This window comes from Mustela nivalis (genome assembly GCF_964662115.1).
Source record: "Mustela nivalis genome assembly, chromosome: 6".
NCBI lineage: Eukaryota > Metazoa > Chordata > Mammalia > Carnivora > Mustelidae > Mustela > Mustela nivalis.
In genome coordinates this window covers 25,752,618-25,779,557 of record NC_139025.1, presented here as the reverse complement: position 1 = coordinate 25,779,557, position 26,940 = coordinate 25,752,618, and the positions used below count along the sequence as shown (strand labels likewise).

The 26,940-nt window shown below is 34.8% G+C and overlaps 1 long non-coding RNA gene across 4 annotated transcripts in view; it reads right to left on the bottom strand.

Annotated features, from left to right (window-relative positions):
- Positions 1–26,940, bottom strand: part of LOC309866684 — a 242,323-nt gene that overhangs the window by 92,226 nt on the left and 123,157 nt on the right. For 3 of the 4 annotated variants that reach the window (XR_014312753.1, XR_014312755.1, XR_014312756.1), the window contains one exon: positions 22,258–22,288. The exons of the other annotated variant lie outside the window; for it this stretch is intronic. This is a non-coding gene — a long non-coding RNA (uncharacterized lncRNA). Of the gene's footprint in view, positions 1–22,257; positions 22,289–26,940 lie in introns of those variants that run through there. 4 annotated transcript variants of the gene reach the window in all.

The window sequence follows — 26,940 nt, the reverse complement described above, 5'->3', positions numbered from 1 at the left end:
TTCCCAAATTATTCATGTGAATGCCTCTAGGAATATATGGTTCCATATATATTAGAGATAACATTGTTTTTAAGGCTCCAGTGGAAACCAAGTACCAATAATTGAGTTTTTGTCCTACCGCCGAATACTTACTGGTGAGTTAGAGTGGACAGTCTACCATCTCAGTCTACTGTATGTAGTGACCACAAGCCTAAACTCATAGATGGATAGTATTTCGGAAAATCATTTTCAGAGCCAGAAAACCCGACCCACTCTATCCTCATACTACAGGCTTTGTGCTCATGTGTATAGCAGTCTGTGGCTGTTCCCAACTTAGGAATCAATCTCTATGTTCCATTCTTCCTGTAGATTGCCTGCAGAGGGTTTAATTCCTGTGTCAGGCCCGAATGTGTGTCTCTTTCATCCTCTGTCATAACCCACAGTAACATTTAAAAAGGATGCTTTGAAACAAACTGAAAATGAAAGGTCCAACAGAAGTTGTCATGCTACTGGATATATTTATAATTTCCTTCTCTTCAAATGTGGAACCTAGGCTTACAGACAAATTCAGGGTTAACCCTGAGGATTTTCAAAACATTTTATATCTTCAGTTAAATGTTTGGTTTCCACTGTTGGCAGCCTATGCTATTATGCTCTATATATAAGACATTAGAAATAACTAGATGGTTAAAACACAATGAATACGGTGCATGGCTTTTTTGTTCTTACTGGTCAACCATTTCCTAAAATTCATTCTTCAAAAGTCCCATTACTACAAACTTTCACCTCAAACTGTTATTTCATTTTAAACATTTATAATAGAAAGAAAAATCTGAAGAGCCTACTCATTTAGGGTTATATTTCTGAAAATGGGCAAAATAATAAACTTCCCCTAAATGTATAGACATGTAACTATGGGTAATATAAATAAATTCAGGAAGATAGTGTAGCATACTTTGATGCACAGACTTTACTCCAAACTGGAAAGATATATCCAGCTTCATAATCAAGATAAATATATTCAACATCTGAAAGCTGAAGTCGTGATTATAGCTAGAGACGCCACTCTAATTGGTTCTATAAGGGGCAATGGGGACCAGAATTTTAGCTCCCCTAATCTATTGAGGAGGAAAAGTGCTTCTCAACAGAAAGATGATGGATCAGAAGACAAAGTTTGGAGGAAAAGCTGGAAAAAAGGCTGCTGCTTCATACAGTCTGGAGTTACGACCTAGAGCAGCTTCTGAGAGAAGTGAGAGGATAAAAGAGAGCCTAGGGAATGAGATCTTAACTAAAACAGTCCCAGTCAGAGTTCTCCAGAGAAATAAAACCAGTAGGAATAGAGAGACTTCAAGCAACTGATGTATGTGATAATAGGGGCTGGCAAGTCCATAGTTAGTAGAACAGTCCAGAAAGCTTGAAATCTTGGGTAAGAGCTGATGATGCAGTTTCTCTTCTTTCTCATAAATTTTGTTCTTATGGCCTTTCAACAGATTTTTATTTTGTATATATAAATATGTATTAATAAATATGTATTGTTTTAATATGTATAATATGTAATAAATGTATAATATGTAATAAATTAAAATAAATATAAAATATAAATATGTTTTATATAAAATATATTTTATATATTTATATACATATATATTATATTTATATATACATATATAAATTATTTATTTATATATACAAATAAAAATAAAAAATGTATAATATGTAATAAATGTATAATATGTAATAAATATGTATTATTTTGTATATATAAATATGTATAATTTTTGTTCTTATGGCCTTTCAACAGATTGGGTGAGGTTCACTGAAATCAAGAATGATTTCCATTACTCAAAAAGAATTTAATCACATCTACAAAATAGCTCCACAGTGATAACTAGATCGGTGTTTGATTAAGTAATTGACTACTATAGCCTAATCAAGTCGATGCATAAAAGTAAGTATCATAGACACCCTCTGTGTCTTTGCCTATATTTCTGAGATTCAAACTATCATCTTGGACAAAGAAACACAACTGTCAGTTAAAAATACTGAGGGGCACCTGGGTGGCTCAGTGGGTTAAAGCCTCTGCCTTCGGCTCAGGTCATGATTCCAGGGTCCTGGGATGGAGCCCTGCATTGGGCTCTCTGCTCAGCAGGGAGCCTGCTTTCCCCTGTCTCTCTCTGCCTACCTCTCTGCTTACTTGAGATATCTGTCTGTCAAATAAATAAATAAAATCTTAAAAAAAAAATACTGACTGAAAGATAAGTAAAATAATTTAATGGTATTATAATTATCAAATAAGTTGAATAAATGGTTTAAAATCATTTAAATATAAAAATTCTAGAGTCAAATATTTATAAGGTAGTTATATGCAATATTCAAACACATGATTTTAATCTAACACAAACCCATTTGTGTTAGAGTAAAAAGGAGAGAATATAACCAAACACACATCAATAAGCTTGGTACCAGTTTGATACAAGAGTTCGAAAGACGCGTAAGTCACACAGAGAAAGTCAATTATCATATAGTTTCGCTTATTTGTGAAACATAAGGAATAACATGGAAGACATTAGGAGAAGGGAAAAATGAAAGGGGAGAAATCAGAGTGGGAGAAGAACCATTAAAGACTATGGACTCATATTAAAAAAAAAAAAGACTATGGACTCTGGGAAATAAATGGAGAGTTTTAGAAGGGAGTGGCATGGGGGTATAGGAGGGCCTGGTGATGGGTATTAAGGAGGGTGTGTATTACATGGAGCACTGGGTGTTATATGCAAAAAATGAATCATGGAACATTACATCAAAAACTAATGATGTATTATATAACTAACATAACACGATTAAAAAAAAAGAATTTATAATTAATATGGGTTTATGCCAGAAAAACAAAATGCAGTGTTGATTTTTTAAAAGATTTTATTTATTTACTTATTTGAGAGAGAGAGAGAGTACATGCAGTGTGAGAGAGAGAGAGAGATCAGGTGAAGAGCAGAGAGGGAGGGAGAGGGAGAAAGAATCTAGAGCAAACTCTGCACTGAGCATGGAGCTGCCATGGGGCTTGATCGCACAACCCTGAAATCATGACCTGAGCCAAAACCGAGTTGGATGCTTAACACAATGAGCCACCCGGTGCCCCAAATTTCTACATTAAACCAGGCATAAATTAGAAATGCTACAATGATATTTTCCATATTAGCAAACTAAGTTGAAAAGCTGTATCAACTTTCCAAAACATGATATAAAAAAGCACTAGAGAAATTGACAACCCGTTATTGATAAATTACCTTAGTCGCCCAGGAATTGATGCATACTATATTAACTTGATAAAAGAAAAACATTTAGTAATAGTAGAACAATTCCCTGTGAAATGAAGGAGGACACAATATTTCCTAGGTCACTACCTCTATTTAACACTAAACTAGAATCCTTAGCTAGTGCTGTAAGACAAGAAAAAGAAATAAATGTAATGGAAAAGACTCACATCATTCAATTATTCCTGGAAGATATTTTTCACTACATAAAAAATTAAATGTAGCTACAAATATTATTCAAATTGATGTTATTTTATAATAATTTTGAGAAATTAATTATATTTTTATGTACCAGCAAATAAAAAGTATAAAAGCTAATATAAAAAGATATTTACATTACAGCAATATATAAGGTATCTATGAACAGGTCTGGAAAAAATTGGACAAATGTATTAAGAGAACAATAAAATCTTAATTTCTACATTAAACCAGGCATAAGAAAACATAAGCATGTACCATGAACAGGAAAATTCAGTATGGCAAGGATATGAATGCTAGCAATTTGATCTGTACAGTTAATACAATTTTAATCAAAATTGAAAATAATGGAACTTGATAAGCTGTTCTAAAATGTTAATAGAAGGATAGTTAAAAAGGATAATTAAAGTAAGAAACAAAAGGGAAGGAACAGCATGGCAGGGGAAAGTGGACGTTTTCCAGTTAGTTATGAATACTTATAAAGTTCTAGAAGTCAGGTCTATTTGAGAACGGCAGAAGGGTGTAAAAGTAAAAGAGTACAACAGAGTAAAACTGCAGAAACAGAACATATATATGGAGACTTGATATATGACAGAGTACTGTAGTTCAAAAGAAAAATAGGTGACCTTTACAATAATTGGTGCTAGTATAATTGGTTATCCAAAGCAAATGAATGAAATCAGGTACTTATCATTTACCAGACATAAAAATCAATTCCAGATGGTCAGAGGCCTTAAGTCTGAAAGGCAAATCTTAACAAATATATATGTATTCAAAACGCTTTCATATATTTAGGATAGAGTTGAAAGTTTTAAACAAGGGACAACCAAAGTAAACTAAACTGTAACAGAAAAAATGGTGCAGTTGATTCCATTAAAACAGAATACTGCTCATCAAAAGAAACTTAAATTGCAGAATCATGCCTATAGTATGATATAGGGTGATGTGGTTTTGTACAGTTATAACACGCAACTCTATGCAATATATTATGTAAGGACAAATTTATAGAATTATAGATTTGTATATATGCTAAAAATATTTAAAAAGCAAGGGAAATATCAACACATTCCAATATAATGTTTATTTTGAGGAGGAAAGGGTACATGGCACATTTATGGAACATGTGTAGAACTTTTAAAAAATGTTATTAATGTTCAAAAATGTTCATTAACTTTGGTGGTTATTATTCTAGGTATTTAACTTTAAAGTTTTTCTTGATAATTTAAATATATATGTTATAAATAGTAATTTATTGTTTTATTGAATTATAAAATATATACAGTAAAATCGTACATCTTAAGGTTAGAATTGAATGAATTTTGAAAATAGTTTATACCTGTAAAATACACAACTATATTCATACATAAAACATTTGTATCATTTTGGAAATATTCATTATTACTCTTCCCAGTCCATCACTGACCCCTCCAGGCACCTGCTGTTCTGATTTCTTTCTCTATAAATTAGTTATGCCACTTCTTGACATTCATATAGATGAAATCATATGTACTCTTTTTTATCCTGGCTTTTTAAATTCAGAATAATGCTTTTGAGGTTCATTAATGTTGCATGTATCAGTTGTTTCTGCCCTTTATTTCTGAGTAGTAGTCCATTGAATAAATATCCAAACTATTTATCTGGTCTCTTGTTTTTTTTTTTTTTTTTTAAGATTTTATTTATTTATTTGACAGAGAGAGATCACAAGTAGGCAGAGAGGCAGGCAGAGAGAGAGAGAGAGGAGGAAGCAGGCTCCCTACTGAGCAGAGAGCCCCATGCGGGAATCGATCCCAGGACCCTGAGATCATGGCCTGAGCCGAAGGCAGCGGCTTAACCCACTGAGCCACCCAGGCACACCTATCTGGTCTCTTGTTAATGGATGTTTGGGTTGTTTCAATTTTGAGACTAATATGAAAAAAGCTAATATAAACATATTTAACTTTATAAAATTTCCAGAGCAACTCCAAAGTGGTTACAGGTACATATATATTCACTATAAATACCAGGTATGATGGAAAAAGAAAAATCAAAGATGACCTCAAGGTTTTAGTATGACTAAGTAGAAAGACGAGTTTGCCATTTATTCATCTGTAGAAGATTAGAACAGGAAAGATTTGTAAGGTTAATTTGAAATTCTTTTTTTTTTTTTTAGATTTTATTTATTTGACAGAGAGAGAAATCACAAATAGGCAGAGAGACAGACAGAGAGAGAGATGAGGAGAAGCAGGCTCCCTGCTGAGCAGAGAGCCCCATGCGGGACTCCATCCCAGGCCCCTGGGATCATGACCTGAGCCGAAGGCAGAGGCTCAACCCATTGAGCCACCCAGGCGCCCCTAATTTGAAATTCTTAAAGACATTTGAGTAGAGCTCTCAAAGAAACAGTTGGAAATATGTATTTGGAGTTCAAAGGAGAGGTCAAGGCAGGAGTTCCAAAATCATCATCATACTGATTTACAGATTCATTCTTCACAAAAATATATTTTACTGAATGAGAACATATATGTGCCAACTGTTTATACATACACATGGACCACATCAGTAATAAATATATATGTATATATATTCCTGCTATCATGGAGTATTTATTATCTGATTCTTTGTGACCTCAGAAACCAGATGAGAACATTATATAGAAAAAGAAAGGGGTTCATGAACTGAGCCCAATAGCAATCCATTGATTAGAGATTTAGGAGATGAGAAAGAACAGCCAAGAATCTGAGGAAAAAAAATGTCCTGAAATACAACAGAAAATGCAGGAATGCTTTGTGCCCTGAAACCAAGTATAGTCAATTGCATTATTGGCCTGTTTCAACAAATATCCTTGTATTCATAGACTTTTTTTTTCTTTTTAATTTTTATAAACATATTTTTATGTTTTAATATATTTTTATCCCCCTGGGTACAGGTATGTGAATCACCAGGTTTACACACTTCACAGCACTCACCATAGCACATACCCTCCCCAATGTCCATAACCCCACCCCCCTTCCCCCACACCCCCTTCCCCCAGAAACCCTCAGTTTGTTTTATGAGATTAAAAGTCACTTATGGTTTGTCTCCCTCCCAATCCCATCTTATTTCATTTATTCTTCTCCTACCCCTTTAACCCCCCCGTTGCATCACCACTTCCTCATATCAGGGAGATCATATGATAGATGTCTTTCTCTGCTTGACTTATTTCGCTAAGCATGATACCCTCTAGTTCCATCCACGTCATCACAAATGGCAAGATTTCATTTCTTTTGATGGCTGCATAGTATTCCACTGTGTATATATACACCACATCTTCTTTATCCATTCATCTGTTGATGGACATCTAGGTTCTTTCCATAGTTTAGCTGTTGTAGACAGTGCTGCTATAAACATTCGGCTGCATGTGCCCCTTCAGGTCACTACGTTTGTATCTTTAGGGTAAATACCCAGTAGTGCAATTGCTGGGTCATAGGGTAGTTCTATTTTCAACATTTTGAGGAACCTCCATGCTGTTTTCCAGAGTGGTTGCACCAGCTTGCATTCCCACTAACAGTGTAGGAGGGTGCCCCTTTCTCCACATCCTCGCCAGCATCTGTCATTTCCTGACTTGTTAATTTTAGCCATTCTGACTGGTGTGAGGTGTGGTGTGAGGTGATATCTCATTGTGGTTTTTTTTTTTTTTTAAAGATTTTATTTATTTATTTGACAGAGATCACAAGTAGGCAGAGAGGCAGGCAGAGAGAGAGAGAGGAGGAAGCAGGCTCCCTGCAGAGCAGAGAGCCTGATGTGGGGCTCGATCCCAGGACCCTGGGATCATGACCTGAGCCGAAGGCAGAGGCCTTAACCCACTGAGCCACCCAGGTGCCCACTCTCATTGTGGTTTTAATTTGTATTTCCCTGATGCCGAGTGATACATTCTTCGCAGATGATATGATCCTATATGTGGAAAGCCCAAAAGACTCCACTCCCAAACTGCTAAAATAGGAATTCAGTAAAATGTCAGGATATAAAATCAATGCACAGAAATCAGTTGCATTTCTCCACACCAACAAAAAGACAAGAAGAAAGAGAAATTAAGGAGTCAATCCCCTTTAAAATTGCACCCAAAACCATAAGTTACCTAGAAATAAACCTAACCAAAGAGGGAAAGAATCTATACTCAGAAAACTATAAAGTACTCATGAAAGAAATTGAGGAAGACACAAAGAAATGGAAAAATGTTTCATAGACTTTTTCATGGAACTTTGAAGTTACTCTACTAAAAGGGTGGGTATATTTTTCCCCGTCTTAGATTTATTTTGGCTAGTAGAATCAAGCAGTAAAGTCAGTTGGTCATTTCCATCCTTAGACTTTGAGAGGATTTGAATATTTCTGTTCACACTCTTCCATATCTACCTTTGCCAGAGGAACATGTTTGGACTGGTCTGCTTGTCTCTAGATAAGAAAGATGTGAAGTATGGCTTCCCAGCCTCCATCTTTGCATGGCCTTTTTCTCTCTGTGTGTCTTTCTTATAAAGACATCAGTCCTTGGATTCAGGACACACTCCAAGTCCAACAATATCATCTTGAGATCATTAAATTAGTTACAGCTGCAAAGATCCTATTTCCAAATAAAATCACATACACTAAGACTTAATATATATCTACTACAATGTGTTAAGGGGATTGTGTTTCTTTTCACTTAAATATACTTTTTTCAAGGAAAGGGACCATGTTTATCTATGCTTTAGCATCAAGTATCCAGCAAAATTCCAGGGAATCAGTAAATATTTGCTGAAACAGTGTTCTAAAGTGTTTTATTCAAGGACATAATAACTATTATAGTCATAGCTTATATTTTAATATTTAATATCAGGAATGTTTTAATAGTCAGGAATGCTATTATTATCATGAATTTTCTACTTAATACTTTGTTTTAAAATTACTTTGATAGTATCTTCTGCCATCTTGTTCTGAAGCAGTTTTTTTCCACTTCTCCCTCAATCTTTTGAAGCACAAATTAAAAACAAAAACAAAAGCAAAAAAACCTCATCAAAGTCAGATACAGCCTTCCATATGAAAGGAAATAATAAATCAAAATAATTACCTAAAATTTCTGATAATGATTTGGCCTTTTATCCCAACTGTAATCATCAGTCCATTTAACAAAAAACCAACCATCATAGTGTCTCTTTCATTGAAGTTCCTTTGTCCTAAAGCATATTGCTTCATGTGCTCTGTTGATTTATTTCCTCTCTCTTCTGAAAAGTTCTGTTTCCTTTCAGAAAATATAATAGTGAGTTTTCTATAACACACTGTTCTTGTTGTTAGGTAATTATTCTCTCTGGAAAAAAAATATATATATTATAATAGATTTTTTACAAAAGAGCTATTCAACACAATGCATTTTACTATGGAAATCAACTGTCTCAGGAAAATGGGAGAACTTAAGGTGGAAATGAACCCTTCTCTCTCTACCTAATCCTTCCTCTGCTATATACTGGGAAATCTAGTCCATAAAACCAGTTAATAAAAAAATGGAACAAAGGTATCTGAGAGAAATTTTTCAGCCTACCACAAGTGAAGCAAAATGAGTAGAATTCAAATTAATAAATTATATATGCTATTATAACCTATGGTTATCTTTTGTCTAAGATGAACCTATATGACAACAGTTGCTAGAAATGTGTTTTGTCAGCATAAAGTAAGGCAATTGTAAAATCATAATTTAAAAATAGTTTTTCCATTCCAGACATAATTTTCTTTCAGTTCAGTTCAAATACCCACAAAGTTCCAAACCTAAAAGTCCTTCTTAAAATGAGGATGTTTATAGAATTCATACACACACACACACACACACACACACACACACATATATGCATATGTGTATATATATGTATACACACATATTAAACTTATATATGTGTATATATATTCATATTAACTTTAAATATTGTGTATTAAGTTTTTTAAAGACTTTTTTTCACAGAGGGAAAAAGTAAATGTTAAGGACAGCACTAGTCAGGTCTTCCCTGTTTTGAAAACTATTATTATAGTTAGTAGGTTATAATTTGTAATTTGAAGTGCATAATGCATGGGTGAATAGTAAATAAATATCCTGATTTCATTTAAAAAATATTTTAAAATAATTGCAGACTCACGAGAAATTCCAAAAAATAGCAGAGTGGGTTTCTGTTACCCTTCATCCAGTTTCTCCCAATGATAATTCTCATACAACCACAGTACATTGCCAAAACTAAGAGACAGCCATGTGTACGATGTTATTGATTTTACTAGGGACCTAATTTCGATTTTACCAGTTTTCAAATGAAAACTCATTTGGGTTATAAATCAGAAATGTATTATATATGCGGATTTGTGTAACCACTACTTAATCAGGATATGAACCTGGCCTGCCTTTGTCACCTTCCATGGACCTTCTGAGGTCCATGAAGCACCTTCATGCCATCCCTGTAAATGCCTGCAGAACACCCTTCTCTACCAAACCCTTGTTTACCACCGATCTATTCTCTACCACTAAAATTTTAATTAAAAACTGTTATATAAATGAAATCATGTAGTAAATCTTCTGTCTGTTTCTCTCAGTGAAGTTTCTTGAGATCCAACCAAGTCATAGTTATCAATAGTTTGTTCTTTTTATTGCTGTGAGTTCTGCTCCACTGTATGAATACATGGACAGCTTGTTTAGCCCATTGAAGGACATTTGGCTTGCTTCCAGTTTGGGGCTATTACAAATAAAACTACAAAAACATTCCTGTCCAGGTTTTGTATGGATGTGAATATTCACTTCTTTGGAGTAAATAAATACTCAGGAGTGTGATTGCTGGCTTGTATGTTAGCTTTCTAAGAAAACGTCAAACATTTTCCTATTAAATTGCATGTTTAGCTTCTTAGGAAATGGCCAAATAACTGTACCATTTTACATGCCCACTAGCAATGTATGAAATCACACATCATACCAGCAGTCAATATTGTCTATTTTTTTTTATTTTAACCAAATAATATACACTTTGTGTATCTCATCATGTCTTTAATTTGTATTTCTAGAATGGTTAACAATGTTGAAATATCTTCATGTGCTGAGTTTCCATCTATATATCCTCAGTGGTAAAGGGTCTTTTTAGGTCTTTTTCTTTTCTTTCCTTTTCCCCCCATTTTATTACTGTTGACACTCGTTATGTATTTTGCATTGGAGTACTTTGTCAGATATGTGATTTATAAATCTTTCCTCCCATTTTTTAGCTTGTATCTTATTACTCTTAAAAGTTGTTTGCAGAGCAAAATATTGTTAACTCTCAGTTACTTCTACCAAATACGTAGAACTTTAATGTAGATGCTTGACTTAGAAAATGTATGCTTTAATTCATTGAATTTGTGGCTATGTGTTTGTATGTTTTTGTACCTCATTTTTAGAAACATATTAAGGACAGACAGATATCCTAAAAAAACTAAAGAACATTCTTAGGATTTTTTAAATGTTTTGAAAAGTAACTGATTTTTTTTTTTTTTAAGACAGCATGTTTTCAAGGGAACTTAAGCATATTGGCTTATACTTTGTAGCAGTATCTTTGATATATGCATGTGGCATTTAGCCCTTTAATCACTGACTTTTTCAGCTAGCTGATTTTAAGTATTAAAAACATTTAAACCAATTTTTCTCTAAAAGAAAAGGCAATTTTCTTTTGAGAAATTATTTTAAGATACTGTACCATATAACTAATTATAACATAAATCAGCACTGTTTAATTTATGCAGTGTCACCCAACAGAGAAATGTTTTTGAGGACTGAATGAGCAGTATAAAAGGCTATCCTTAAAGGGAACATTACCAAACACATTTCACCTTGAGTCAAGCTTCTCTAACACAGAATATTTAAATAAACTATGTTTTACCTCAAATTTTGTGAGGCACTACTATATTGAAAGGGGGACAACTAAAAAATAAAGCAAAAAAAACAGTTATTGAAGGAAAGATTTAGGATGTGGTTGATTATAGCATGTCCTAATTACGAAGCAGGACATTTCAAGAGCAATCAATAGCTTCAGAATAATGAAATCATTGTGCCTATATTCACAGTAAGGATTAAATGAGAACAAAACTTCCTCATTTTGTATGCAATCATTTAATTTTTTAAAGTAAAAAAAAAAAACCTGTAAGAGCTACATAAAAATAACACATAATTACATTGTTGACAGTTAATGGGAATTATTTGAATGTGGTTTACAGTTGAGCTTTTCTTCTCCAACACTACTTAATTTTAGACATAGAAAGGATACCAAAATCTTCTAAATCAAACCAAGAGAAGAAACATTTTATTTACATGAGGATTGAAGACTTATTTCATAGTAAAATAATTATGAATCTATAATAAGGAAGTCGTACAACATTAGAGTTATTAGCACATTACCTGGGACAATTAGTTAATTTCCCAGTGTCTCAGTTTAGTCATCTGCAAAATGGAGAGAGTAGGAATATCTATTTTTTAGATCTATTTATGTTAGCATTTAGAATATTCCAAGCATGAAGAAGTTCTATACAGGAATTAATGGCTATAATTATTCTTCCAAATCATCATATTAATGTGGCAGTTATTTGCCAGAATATTTCATGGTCCTGACCTGTCGTCTATGTCATTTCTATCAAGAGGATCATAGCATTATTGGAATTTACTGCATTACATTGCTTTCACTGAGAATGAGTTTAAAGATAGAAAAAGCATTTTAACCAGGGTTGCAGTAAAAAAAAAAAAAAAAAAAAAAAAACGGAAGAATTTTAAGAGCAGACTTTTGTATATAATTTTGCCTTTAGATCTTACCCAATATTCATGTACTACACTAACAGAATAGGCAGGCAAGATTGGGGATGGAGGACCACAGAACTGATGGTCAGAGATGATGGACTGATGCTAGCACTTGCTTTCAGGCATGGTATGACTTTGCTAAGTGACTTACCAGTATTGTGTCTCTGTATACATATTTTTACATGTGAAGCAATAATGGCATAAGGCAGCAAAGAATATCAGAATAAGAATTGAGATCCAGCTGGATACATTTCTCTCTAAAGTTTTCTATGTCTCTATAATAAATAATAATAATAAGTGGATCCAAGTTTGTGGGGGCAATAAATTTGTATAATTTGGGAGCTCTCTTTATAGACATGCAACATGAAAGCCAATAAATACAGATGGTGACTGATAATACAGGACAAGGAGAGGGAGAAGGCTGAAGAAGAATGGAGCATAACTGGGTAACCCAACTAAAAGACATCTCAAACATTATCGACAATTCCTCATACCAGAAGGAAGATTACTGCTATATAGAATTACCCAAAGTAGTTTGAGTGAGAGACTACTCAGAAATTTTAGTCTAAGGAGATCTGATAAAGCATAGAAGCTTTGGGCATAAAGAAGGTTGTGTGGTGTCCAGAGAAGCAACACTCTTGCTTTCAGACTGTGTTGCCTATTTCAACAATTCATCTCACCAGGCTGCCTACCAAGACAGGGCAGATTTCACAGGCATGGCACTTGTGCAGCTACAGGGAAGCCCCTGTTCAGAAAGTTTCCATGCTTGGTTTCATGCTCTGCTGCCACTGTCTTAAAATTCTTAATAGTTTTCAAAAAAGAGAAACTACATTTTTATTTTGCACTGGTGTCTGCAAACTAGCTCATTCCATCTCTAGGAATATGAGCTGCTAGACAGGGTTGAAAATTTTCAGTTATTTTGATAGAGACCCATCACACCAACTGATGCAAATACAGCAATGAAAAAAAAAAAAATCCTTCTTAAAAAAAAAAAAAAAAAGCTAGCCTGTGGTAATTTGTATACTCTGAGTAAACTTAACTGACTTTGCAATCAGCATAGTGGTCTTGTGTAATATTTTAGACAACTGCAAATGCAAAACATTAAGTATGACAATAAAATTGCATTTCCTTTTTTTTTTAAGATTTTATTTATTTATTTGACAGAGAGAGAGATCACAAGTAGACAGAGAGGCAAGCAGAGAGAGAGGAGGAAGCTGGCTCCCTGCTGAGCAGAGAGCCCGATGCGGGGCTGAATCCCAGGACCCTGGGATCATGACCTGAGCTGAAGGCAGCGGCTTAACCCACTGAGTCCCCCAGGAGTCCCCCCCCTTTTTTTTTTTTGGCATCTAAGACATGTAAGTTCTCGATAAGCAACCTCAACTGAAATCCCTTAAGATGTCCCATCTATTAATAACTTACTTGTAACACATGCAGTATGGGGCTGGGTAGTGCCATCTTTTATTTCCCTAGTGCATGGTGGGCTGCTGGGATTTCTCTTCCAGGTGACTCATATGATCTCAAGAAACACATGTGGCAAGTTTTGTACCCTTTAGTTTAATTCAGCCCATATATATATATATATATATATATATATATATATATATATATATATATACATTTTTTTTTGAGGAGGGATGTATCCACAGTGAGACTAAAATTTTCACAAGTAAATCCTTCAGATTTTAAATCCCAGCTACAAACCCAAAAGGTAAAAACAGCAATATGAGGCAAGTGGATAAATAAATAAATAAATAAATAAAAACAGGGCACATGGAGCCTGTAGCCTTGAAGAAGTCACTGAGCGTCTCTGCATATTGGTTTTGCCATCTGTATATCGAAGATATCTCTAACCTTTGACAGGATTGTCATAAAAATTAAAGAAAAAATCAATAGAATGCTTGGTCTTCAGGGGCAGATCAATAAAACATTTTTTTTTTGCTTGTTTGTTTTATATTTTACTGTCATATCAAAATCAGTTGAGTTAGATGATCACTAATCCTTTCAATTTATTTTGTGATCCCAAATCATTCTATGTTCCTAAATGCCTAGTAGATGGGACAGAAAGGGTGTTGACAAAGTTCTTGACACAAATAAGTATAGAAACAGTTTCACACGAATGACACTTTTTAAGTACAGAAAGGAAAATACACACACATTAGAAAAGTGTGGAGGGGCGCCTGGGTGGCTCAGTGGGTTAAAGCCTCTGCCTTTGGCTCAGGTCATGATCCCAGGGTCCTGGGATCGAGCCCCGCATTGGGCTCTTTGCTCAGCAGGGAGCCTGCTTCCCTTCCTCTCTCTCTGCCTGCCTCTCTGCCTACTTGTAATCTCTGTCTGTCAAATAAAATAAATAAAAAAAAATAATAAAAAAAAAGAAAAGTGTGGAAAACACACTTTACAAAGATACTTTTCAAAGTGTGAAAGACACTTTTCAAATAACCTTTTTGGTCTATCTCTACCTAAAATATTCATTTTATCTTCAAAATAGATTATTTCCCTTAGTTCATAATTATTTTGTTTTTAAATAATTATCCATTTTTCCATTTTTCCCCAGTTCCCAGTTTAATGACAAAACAATCTGGTCCCATTACCATTTCTCTTCTTTTGTAGGTAAATTATCTTAAGACAATTTTACTATAGATTTCACTATATGTAGCCTCAGTTTATAAAACTCCCTCTACGGGCAGGTAGGTCTGTTAGCATTCATTCTGTTTGTTCTTCACTGGATCCTTTGGATCTGAATATGTTTTGCCTTACTTCAGCTCTGTAAAATTTTCTTTTAATGTTTCCTTGATTATTTTCTTCCTTTTATTTTCTCCTCCCTCACTTTTTTTTAGGATTTCCCTGACTAGGGTTTTAACTACCCCATGACTCCTTTTACATTCCAGAGAGTTCCTCAATTTCACTTTCAGCACATTTATCTTCTTCCTCTAATTTTACCCATCAGAAGACTTTTTAATCTCTAATTCCTTCTAATTCTTACTTATCTAATTTTGTTTTATTGTTTGAATAATACTCCTCTGAAGATCATTTGTCAGAACATAAGTAAATTTTTTAGCTTATATTTGTCCTGTTTTCCTCTGTGTTTGTGGTCTTCTGTGCTAGTCTTGATATGTGTGTGTGTGTATGTGTGTGTGTGTGTGTGTGTGTGTGTGTATTTTCTTCAAATGGATGTTGCTCCTCAGATGTCCTTTTCTATCTATCTGTGACAACCTTGGCTGATGAGACTGATGTTGGGTATATTCTGCTACTATAGAGTCAAGATCATTTCCACAGCTGGTGACTCTCTAATGGGAGGGCTGGCTACAAGCAGGACTGGTCCTGGGCAGAAGGTGATGGCTGTCAGGAATCATTATGTATTGCGAGGCCTGGGAAGGGCTAGGGCCTCTTGAAAGTGCTAGAATGAGGCAAAGCAACTGGAGAAATCCCAGCTATTTCTGGAAACATCAAATATTTTGTTATTTTTCTTGTTGTTCAGTCCCTTTCTCAGGCCCCAGGGGTTAAATGTCAGGTGACCAAGACTCTCAGTGTAGAGTAAAGACAAACTCAGGATGAAGGAGTGGTGTGAGAACTGAACCACAGGCAGCAGACCCTGTCCCTGGTCTGTGTTCAAACACCCACTCCCACTCTTCACAGCAGTCAGTGCTGCCGCTGGGGTCTCTATAAATCAATACTATGAAAACACTTCCAACTCCACCACAGGGACCTTTCCCCTCCTTTGGGGCTTCCTCAGCAATCTTTTATGGATGAATATTCTCCCTCAGTCTTCTTATTTTGCAGAAACCCAGTAAATGCCTCTGACAACCAAAGAGCCCATTCCCATACCTGCTCAAAGCAAGCAAGGTTGCCTCACTATTGCAAGTGAGCACATAGCCAGGCATCTCACTGCAAACTTATGGTTGAAATATGACAATCCATGGGCTTATTTTCCCTTTTAAATCAGAAGTCTGTAAATATTTTTTCCTGATATTCTTTACATTCAAACCCTATAAGTAGACATCATATCACTATTATTTGACATTTGTTGATCTATTCTAAAATAGTCACACAAGTTAATAATTGAACTGTGATGTATAAAATGATAATGGTTGAGATGTTGAGAAAATAATATTCAATGTAGATTTCTTGAAAAGAGTAGATGTTTCAATTACAACTGGAAAGATAAACTTATCAGACAAGATGAGGTAATGGAAAGGTAAAAGAAGGGACAGGAAACTATATTTGCCAAAGTGGTAAAGTGTGAAGTATTAATGAAATGTTATGGAGGTGGTAATAACATACCAAAGTGTGAATAAGCTTCACCTTTAGTATTTGGCAAAAATCCGTTGTGTGATATTGACTTTAGGCTTTGGAGCAAGAAACTGTCAAATATCCACATCAATGTCATTTCTGTCATACCTGAACTTGCACCTGATCAATAATGCTATGATTGCATTTTTAAGTTCAAAATAAACAGTCCAAAAGTACTAGAAATGCAATTTTAGCCACACTTTTGGCTTTAGAGCTAATATCTAGAATCACACTCAAATATATATTACCATTATAGATATAATTAGGCATATACTCTCTTTAGGAATATTTTTACTGAAGCAATGTCAGTTGAAATATGAATGTGTGCTTATCACTGCAAAAATTAAGTGATCTAACAATTGAAGATCAATGATTAACTACACAAGTAGTTAAATAGATACATAGATTGGCGAATACTATACCAGAAATTACTTCCTATGCAATAATTTTGGAATAAAAACATATCATTTTAGAGTTAGATATATTTAAATAATTTTAAATTAAGGCAAAGACTGATGGAGATTATACTATATTGAAATTCTAGTGTCCATGCAGTTGTTCATTATTCTAGCATCAATAAGACTCGTTCCTTTGATTATGGACCCATCAGGATTATTTCACTTCTGTTTACAACACACTTTACTGAATATGTTAAGCCCATCAGTGAGACCTCCTGCTGGGGGAGGGGGAGACTTCTTTCATATTACTGCTCATTGACAGTGCACCTTGTCTTCCAAGATCTCTCATAGAGATGCACAATGAAACTAATATTATTTTCATGTCTGGTAATGCAATATTTATCCTGCAGCCTATGGATTGAGGAGTTATTTTGACTTTCAAGTCTTATTATTGAAGAAATGCATTTCATAATTCTATAGCTAGGGCCTTTGGAGGTAATTAGGTTTAAATGTGGTCAAGAGGATGGGGTCCCCATGATATAATTAGTGTCCTTCTAAGAAAGGATTTTCAGTCTCTGCCATGTGAGAATAAAATGAGAAGACAGCTATCTGCAAAGCAGGAGAGGGTTCTCATTAGGAACTGAACCAGCAGGCACCTTGAGCTTAGACTTTAAATACCCAGAACTGTGAAAAATAAATTTCTGTGGTTAATCCACCACATCTGTCATTTGTTACGGCAGTCCGAATTGACTAAGGTAAATGATGAATTCAACTCTCTTTCTACTTTATTTCCTAGCTGCTTATTGGATTTGCCAGAGCTAACAAGAGAATGAATCAGATGCAAGGAGTATTTAAATAATAGAAAATCAATACAAAAAGTGTCATGGCACTGTTATTGGCTATGAATGATTTACTGATCACTAGCATATAAAGATATGTGCATATCTTTCTGTTGAATTTTTACAACATAATTATATATATATAAACAAAAAACAAGCAAACAAAAATATTCTTCCTTCTTTTAATATATATATAATATATATTCCTTTTTAAAAATATATATACATGTACATATACATGTACATATACATATATGTACATATATGTACACATATGTATGTATACATACATACGTACATATATATGACCATGAGTAAAAAGATGGGTGGGTACTCTCAAAAAATCCTCTCCCGCCATAGTCAAAGAAGAACTGTGACATTCAGGAAGGATTCATTCACATTTGTTCTAATATAAGCTTTTTTTTTTTTTTTTTTTAAAGAAGGAAGAATATATTTTTTTGTTCATTTGTTTTTGAAGAGGATTCTTGAACAAAAGAAAGAATTAAAATATACATTGTAAATCTACTTCCCACTCTTGATATTGTTCAGTACTAATGGTTAACTGAAGATAAAACAGCTTCTTTTTTTTTTTTTTAAAGATTTTATTTATTTGACAGAGAGAGATCACAAGTAGGCAGACAGGCAAGCAGAGAGAGAGGAAGGAGGAAGCAGGCTCCCTGCCGAGCAGAGAGCCCAATGAGGGACTCGATCCCAGAACCCTGAGATCATGACCTGAGCTGAAGGCAGAGGCTCAACCCACTGAGCCACCCAGGCGCCCCAATAAAACAGCTTCTTTTAAATAACCAGGACTGGTGGGATCCAAAGTGTAGGTTTTCCTTGATTTCTCTCTAATGGTGCTGCTATCAATCTGTTAACAAAAATATTGCAGTCAACGTACATAGTATGAATACTGAGGCAGGTGAACATTAATGCATTATTTTGTTACCTTAAAACCAACTATTTCTGAGCCTATATATCAGGACCATTTTTCCTTCAACGTTTGTATGAAACAGTGGAATTCATTAAAAAAAAAGTAAGAGAAATAAAACAAGATGCTGAATAGAGACAATCATATTAGGTATGTATGGAAAAAATGTTAAAAAGCATTTTGGCACATAATTTGGAAAGCTTCATTTTGGGGATCACATCAATAAAAGGCCTGAACATCATGAATCATATTTTCCAGTCTGGCAGATGAGTGACTGATAAATCTATACCTCAGTTAGTCATCTCAGAAAGAGGAAATAATGATTTAGCCACAGCCATTCATAGAACCCACAGTGGGGAAGACAAAAAAAAAAAAAAAGTATTCTTGTTCCAACCTCAGAGGAAAACAAATACCTATTAAGAATTGCAAAGTGTATAGTCCAGTTTCTACCAGGATAATTCAGCAGCTGAAAGTGTTAAGAAATTATTGTTATTGTATGATAATGTGAAATTTTAAAGATTTAAAAAATTGATAAAATTGCTATATTAATTTTGGTAAAATTCTGGTTTATTTAAACTAGAAATTAATTCTATCTATTATGGTAGTATTTGGGATCTTCCTTGGTTCTGCCTGAATATGGATGTTAATACCTAGTGTTTCATATCTAGTCAAAATTCAGGTTGGTTGCACTTCTCTTTACTAAGGATAGTTTGGTTACAGGAAGAAAGTAAAAAAGAGATATTAAAAAAGTATCCTGAAGCCAAAATATAGATGGTCTTATAGGTCCTACAAAGAATTTGGAATCCATCTCCTCCATAATGGTGAAGGCAAATAAAGACTGTAAATCTAAAAGAAGACTGGATATACATTTGGGAGAAAAAAAAAATATATATATATATATTCATTCTTTTGACAGTAAGAAACATCAGGTTTTAATTGTGTTGCTTAGAATTTGGGTACTTTTATAAAGACATCTCAAACTCTAGGATTTGGCCAAAACTATACACAGAATGCAATAAATTAAAATATTTTATGTTAGGGTTCAAAAATATTTTGTGCTATGGCATTCTAGATTCATGAGTTACTCAACATCATTCTATATATTTCTAATCAATGCCAGTGAACAGCTACAGTTGAACTAGATATGGAAAGACAGAAAATGGATTCAGGAAAGTTTTTTTTTCCCTTACAAGATTTATGTTTTAATTATTTAGATATAAACAAATGAGTTTTAGCTGAAAGAGAAGTACATCACATATAGTAGTTTGTTCACATGTTCATCATAAACACCATTTATTATTTTATAAAAAGAGGATATCAGTTGGGAGCACCTGGATGGCTCAGTTCATTAAGCCTCTGCCTTTGGCTCAGGTTATGATCATTGTCCAGGGATCAGCTCACTGGTGGGCTTTCTGCTCAGCAGGGAGCCTGCTCTCCCATTCCCTCTGCCCCTCCCCTGACACTCCTGCTCTCTCTTCTTACCTCTGTCATTATCTCTGTCTCACTGTCTCAAATAAATAAGATCTTAAAAAAAAAAAATAAGAGAACATCAATTTTGAGGAGTTTAGAATTACAGAGTTGAGATGATCATCTTATTATGCTGAATTCAAGGATTTCTGTGATGTAAATGGGTATGCTATTAGAAGAAGTAGAAAAGAAAGACTGGGGAAAAAAAGGTAGAAAGGTAGAAGAAAACAGCAGCCTGCAGCAAAAGTGAAAGGAAGCAATTTGATGATTAATCATGTTCTCAATAACTTATTTTAATTCCCTAATACTTTGTCTAGCGTGTCTCCAAGTCTCCCCACAGCCTCACAAAGCTTTCTGACTTCATTCTTTTTTCATGAAGGTACACCCCTGGGTCTGTGTTCCAGTGCTGTCATTTGCCAAGCTGTTCAGCATTAACACCTATTTCGATTTCCTTGGTTGTAGGGTATCTCAGGGAGTGATGGGCACTCCTGCTGCCTCTAACTGGATTTGTCAACTACTATGCCAGCAGTTAGAAATTAAATTTCTTTTGTCAGAATCTTCTGTATTCTTAGATGATTATTTGTCAGCTCTTTCCTTGAAATAGAATATTCACATAAAGAGAGAGTTATTTTGGTGTATATTCTGGTAAAAGTGGGAGTATTCTCCCCAAATCTGGTATTTCCTCAAATATAATCATAAAGCATCAGTTTCATAAAGTATCAGGGCTAAAGGGTAGTCAAGAATAGAACTGTTTAAGCAAAAGGCAGTGACTAGTAAAACTATATTACACTTTTTAATGAGTCTACCTTGGCGCCAGTTGGATTTTAGAAGTATGGCTTCAGATAGGATTTAAAAACACTAATAATAATATCCCCAAACTTCACGTTTTACCATCCAAAAATATATGATACTCACATGAAACTTATAAAATAGTTTTTATAATATTAAATAAAGCTTAATATGATCTAATATACACTATTTGCCAATCTGATAAGAGCTAAAAATAGAGTAATAGAACAAGTAATTATTCATGTTGCACCCCAAATATAAGTTTAAATAGTCTTTGTAATTTTGAGATTTAAATAAACTATTTATAATACAGTCCTGCAAAAAAAAAAAAAGTCCTTTTCTCTGAATCGAGATATCAGAACAGACACATGGTTGCCAAAAAATGACAGTTTTGGACATTCCACATGGTTGAGTGATGGCTTCATTCAACTTCACAACATCTGCTTTTGGTAAAGGTCTTGTAGTTTTGTAGCACATTTCAGATATTTCAGAGAAGAAAGAGAATTCTGGTCAAAACAGAATTGTCTGTAATTTTGTTGTAAATTATGTTTAGGAGCCCAAACTTTTGGGTATATAATTATTAAGAGATTAATTATTTACTCAAAAATAATAATGTGCTAGTCTCCAAAGGCCTTGGTCTCAGTGAACTCATGGATTAAGAGTGGCATTGCATAAGTAAACAGATAATTAGAATATTGTGTTGCCATAGATACTATAGAGCTACACACAAGGTATTACAGGAACAGGCACAAGGAGTTCCCAGTCTAGATTATATGTTGGCTAATTGAACATAAAATAATTAATAATAATAATATAATCTAAAACCAAAAAACATAAACAAAAATGGACTCATAGAAATGAGGAAAGGGCCTTTGCAAGATCTAGTTCAGCCCCATTTTATTTTTTATTATTTTTTAAAAGGTTTTATTTATTTGTCAGAGAGCGAGAGAGAGCACAAGCAGGCGGAGTGGCAGGCAGAGGCAGAGGGAGAAGCAGGCTCCCTGCCAAGCAAGGAGCCCAATGCAGGACTCCATCCCATAACTCTGGGATCATGACCTGAGCTAAAGGCAGCCACTCAACCAACTGAGCCATCCAGGTGTCCCAGCCCCATTTTATATATAAGAACACTGCAGTATAACTTAATATAGAAATTGATAATGGAACTCAGAACTTTATTACCAACTTAATTTTCCTTGTGCCTCAAAGTACTTACTTGTTAGTTACCTGAAGTTGCTCTGTCCAGGACTAATTTCTGGACAGGCACCACATATTGTGTTGATGACTGGTCTTATCGTCATGTCACAAAATAGCAGCCAGAGCTCACTCTGTAGTTGAAAAGAGAATTTAATGAACACAAAGCATTGTCTCAGCCACAGAAAGGATTTTGTTACTGTATTTACCATGAGAACTTTTAATTACAAAGTCAGAAATGTCTCTGTCATACACCAAGAGGGCAAAAGTCAGGAGGACTTTCAGATAGGACAGTAGGACTTGACAAAAGAGGGATAGAAACTCTTGATGGCAGACTTTACCAAAGGGCACAAAACTGTATTCATGGCAGTAAATTACTTCACGAGTGTCAGAGAAGAAAGCTTTTGCAAAGGAACATGGTGATGTGTCAAGGGAAAATTCAAGTCTTGTTCTATGAAGTTTGCCTCTTATCACTTGGCAGAAGGAACTACAAAGAAGGAAGAAAGAAAGAAAGAAAAAAAGAGGGAACGAAGAAAGAAAGGGAGAGAGGGAGAGAGAGAGGGAGGGAGGAAGGGAGGGAGGAAGGGAAGAAAGAAGAGAGGAGGGAGGGGGGGAGGGAAAGAGAAAAGACCAGAAGGCATTGTGAGGCTTTAAAAGAATAGACCCCTGAAGCAGTAGAGTTGGTCAAAACAAGTAAAAGTTTATCAGAAACAAGGTAATGGGGAATAGTTTATCATCCAGACTTCTGAGATTATTATGTATCATATTGAGAGCATATTCTGGTTGAATGAAAAGTGTATAAGAATTAATGTAGTGCTTTCCTTTGTAAATGAAATACCAATGAGTATATATGATATAACAAAAAAGTAGATGCCATGTCTTGTATAGATTCCTGGGAAACACAAAAAACATGAAAACCTTTGTATATTTTGCTATTCTATGCATGAGAAGATCATGCTTATTGTAAGATTCATGCTTGGGGTAGTTTTTCTGAAAAAAAGAAATAAAATGAAGGTAGGTTGAAGTTCAGTACTCCTGGACTTGAGCAAAATTAGTAAGTAATCCACAAAGCCTGTTTTTTCTTGACTTTATTAGCATATCCTGATCTCAGCTACTGAGTGGTATATCTTTTTTTTTTTAAAGATTTTATTTATTTGACAGAGAGAGATCAGAGGCAGGCAGAGAGAGGGGGAAGCAAGCTTCCTGCTGAGCAGAGAACCCGACGTGGGGCTCGATCCCAGGACCCTGAGATCATTACCCGAGCCGAAGGCAAGGGCTTTAACCCGCTGAGCCACCCAGGCGCCCCCCCCACAAGTGGTATATCTAAAGAGTATACATTTCACTTGTAAACTTTACTAGTTATTCTGAGTAATATTGTATAGACCTGATAATGATTTCAGAAATGATTATAGGGCCTCATCTGCAAACTTGACTGGCTAGCTCTGAGTCATTTTATTAAAAACAATGTCACTTCCTTCATGTGATTTTATAGGTATACACACACACACACACACACACACACGTGTGTATACGTAATGTTATTATGTACATTATATAAAATGCATAGTATATTATTTTTTTTTAAAGATTTTATTTATTTATTTGACAGAGAGAGAAATCACAAGTAGGCAGAAAGGCAGGCAGACAGATAAGGAGAAGTCAGGCAGAGAGAGAGAGAGAAGCAGGCTCCCGCTGAGCAAAGAGCCCGATGCGGGGCTCGATCCCAGGACACTGAGATCATAACCTGAGCCGAAGGCAGCAGCTTAATCCACTGAGCCACCCAGGCACCCCCATAGTATATTATTTAATGTATAAAATGTCAATGTTACAAATGAAAATGGACAATTGTCTAATAAAGAAAAAACAAACTTTGGAGAAATGACCATGTTTTGGAGGTTTCATGAAAATGAAGACCACTTGGAGCATTAAAATTTCCATAATTGTGGGAAGCTACATGCAAAAGAATGAAACTCAACCACTTTCTTACATCATATATAGAAATAAACTAAAAATGGAATATAGTTCTAAATGTGAGACCTGAAACCATAAAACTCCTCGAAGAAAACATGGCAGTAATTCCTTTGACATCGGCCATAGAAACATCTTTCTGGGTATGTCTTATCAGGCAATGGAAACAAAGCAAAATTAAACTATTGGGACTACACCGAAATAAAAAGCTTCTGCACGATGAAGGAAACCACTAACTAAATGACAAGGTAACCTAATAAATGGGAGAAAATATTTGAAAAAATTTTTTTTAAAGATTTTATTTATTTATTTGACAGAGAGAGATTACAAGTAGGCAGAGAGGCAGGCAGGCAGAGAGAGAGAGGAGGAAGCAGGCTCCCTGCTGAGCAGAGAGCCCGATGCAGGACTCGATCCCAGGACCCTGAGATCATGACCTGAGCTGAAGGCAGCGGCTTAACCCACTGAGCCACCCAGGCGCCCCTGAAAATGTTATATTTGATGAGGGATCAATATCCAAAATATATGAAGAATGTATTTGATTTGAATAAAAAAGAAAAGGCAACTCAATATAAAAAAAAAAGGATCTAAATTGACATTTTCTTAAAAAGACATACAGATGGCCGACAGACACACGAAAAGATGCTCAACATCACTCATCATCAGGGAAATGCAAATCAAAACTACAATGAGATGTCATTTAATCAGAATGGCTAAAATCTAAAAGATAAGAAATAGCAAATATTGGGGGAGGGATGTGGAGAAAAAGGAATCCTTGTGCACTATTGGTTTGGAATGCAAATTGGTACAGCCACTGTGGAAGAGTACGGAGTTTCCTCAGAAATTTAAAAATAGTACTACTATTTAATACACTCATTCTACTACAGGGTATTTTCCCAAAGAAAATAAAAATGCTTATTTGAAAAGATATATGCACCCCAGTGTTTACTATAGTATTATGTTTAATAGCCAAGATACTGAAGCAACCCAAAATCTACCCATAGATGCATGGATATAGAGATGTGATTGATTGATTGATTATTCAGCTGTAAAAAAGAATGAGATCTTGCCATATGCAACAACATGAGTGGACCTACAAGGCATAATGTCAAGTGAAATAAGTCAGACAAAGAAAGACAAACACCTATGATTTCACTCATATGTGGACTTTAAGAAACAAAACAAAGAGGGGTGCCCGGGGTGGCTCAGTTGAACCAAGCCCTCTTCCGGCTTTTTTTTCCGCTCGTGATCTCCTGCGTCATGCATTCAAGCTCTGCAACCAGCTCTGTACTCAGGGCTGTCTGCTTGAGATTCTCTCTCTCTTCCCCTCCCCTCTTCATGTGCTCTCTCTCTCTGAAATAAACAAATAAAGCTTAAAAAAAAAAAAAAAAAGGAACAGAAAAAGGAATGAGAAAAGACAAAGCAATAGACTCTTAACTACAGATAACAAATCTATAATTGCCAGAGGGGAAATGGGTGGGGATAGATGAACTCAGTAAAGCAGATTTACTGTGATGAGAACTGAGTGGTGTAAAGAATTGTTGAGCCATTATATTGTACAGTTGAAACTAATGTAACACTATGTTAATTATACTTCAGTAAAGTTTTCATAATCACTATGGCTAAGTGGCTATGAACTTTGAACTAAGCCTCCCTTTGTGCAAAACCTGCAGCATCTCTCTTCATAGTTCTGAGGACTTAGGCAGAATACTCCATCATATAGTCTTTAACTGATTCTGTGGCAGAAAGGAGACCTACTTTATAGATTTGTATGCTGATTAAATGAGATATTCCTTACAAAATATCTAGCAAAAACCTGGCTCATGGCAGAGGGGAAAAAAAGAAGAAGAAGAAAAAAGAAACAAACAAGATATCCCACTTATCAGTATTACAAGATTAAATGTTAGGACACAGGAATTTCTAAATCCTGGCAATGCCACACAGAGCAGGATAGAGCAGGATCGCTTTGAGTTTCAAAGGTAATCTATAAATTGTTAGATGAATTTTAATTACTTTGAAATAATTCTGGGTTCACAGATTGGAAGAAATAAACTTTTAAATAATGTCTCCTGAATACTCAAATAAGTAAAAATACCATACAAGTATTGTTGCACTGGTCTCTTGGAGTTGGGGAAAATATGGTTAACTGAATATATGGGTAACTCAAATTTATCACAACCATACTTTACTTTTTTCCATTCATATACTGAAGAAAAAAAATTAGTCTTTTGTAATTTCAATAAATTCAGCCAACTAAGTGCTACTGAAAGATGTTTGAGTGGTTTGTGATGTTATAGGGCACCTATAGTTTTCCTCCAGAGACTTGCACAAAGGGGATATAGCATTGCAACTAGGGATCTCAATTATTACATTGACACACAATCGAGATATAAATAAATACATCTGGAATAACAGAATTGTTAAGAATACCAAAGAGATCTCACTGAGTACATTAATATATTCAGAGAAAATAACTTGTCAATCAGAAAAAAAAAAAAAAAACGATTGGTCAGGAAAGGGAGCCTTCAAGCATGATTTGCAAAAGCATTTATCTATAACATCCATTCAAGCACAATTCAGAGGTTCTTCAAGAAAGAAAACCTTCACCAAAGTATCTATGGTGCTATTGGTAAACTCTTTCTAGAGACGGATTACTTCAAGACAATTTTATTAACATAAATAACGCGTTCCTCTCAGTGTAGAAAATTCTAATTATAATAGGATTGGCATCAGAACAAGAGCATTTAAAGCATTAGCATAAGAAGGGTCCTAAGCAAAATTTGGTTTCATCTGTAGAAATTCCTACTGTGAAAATAATGGA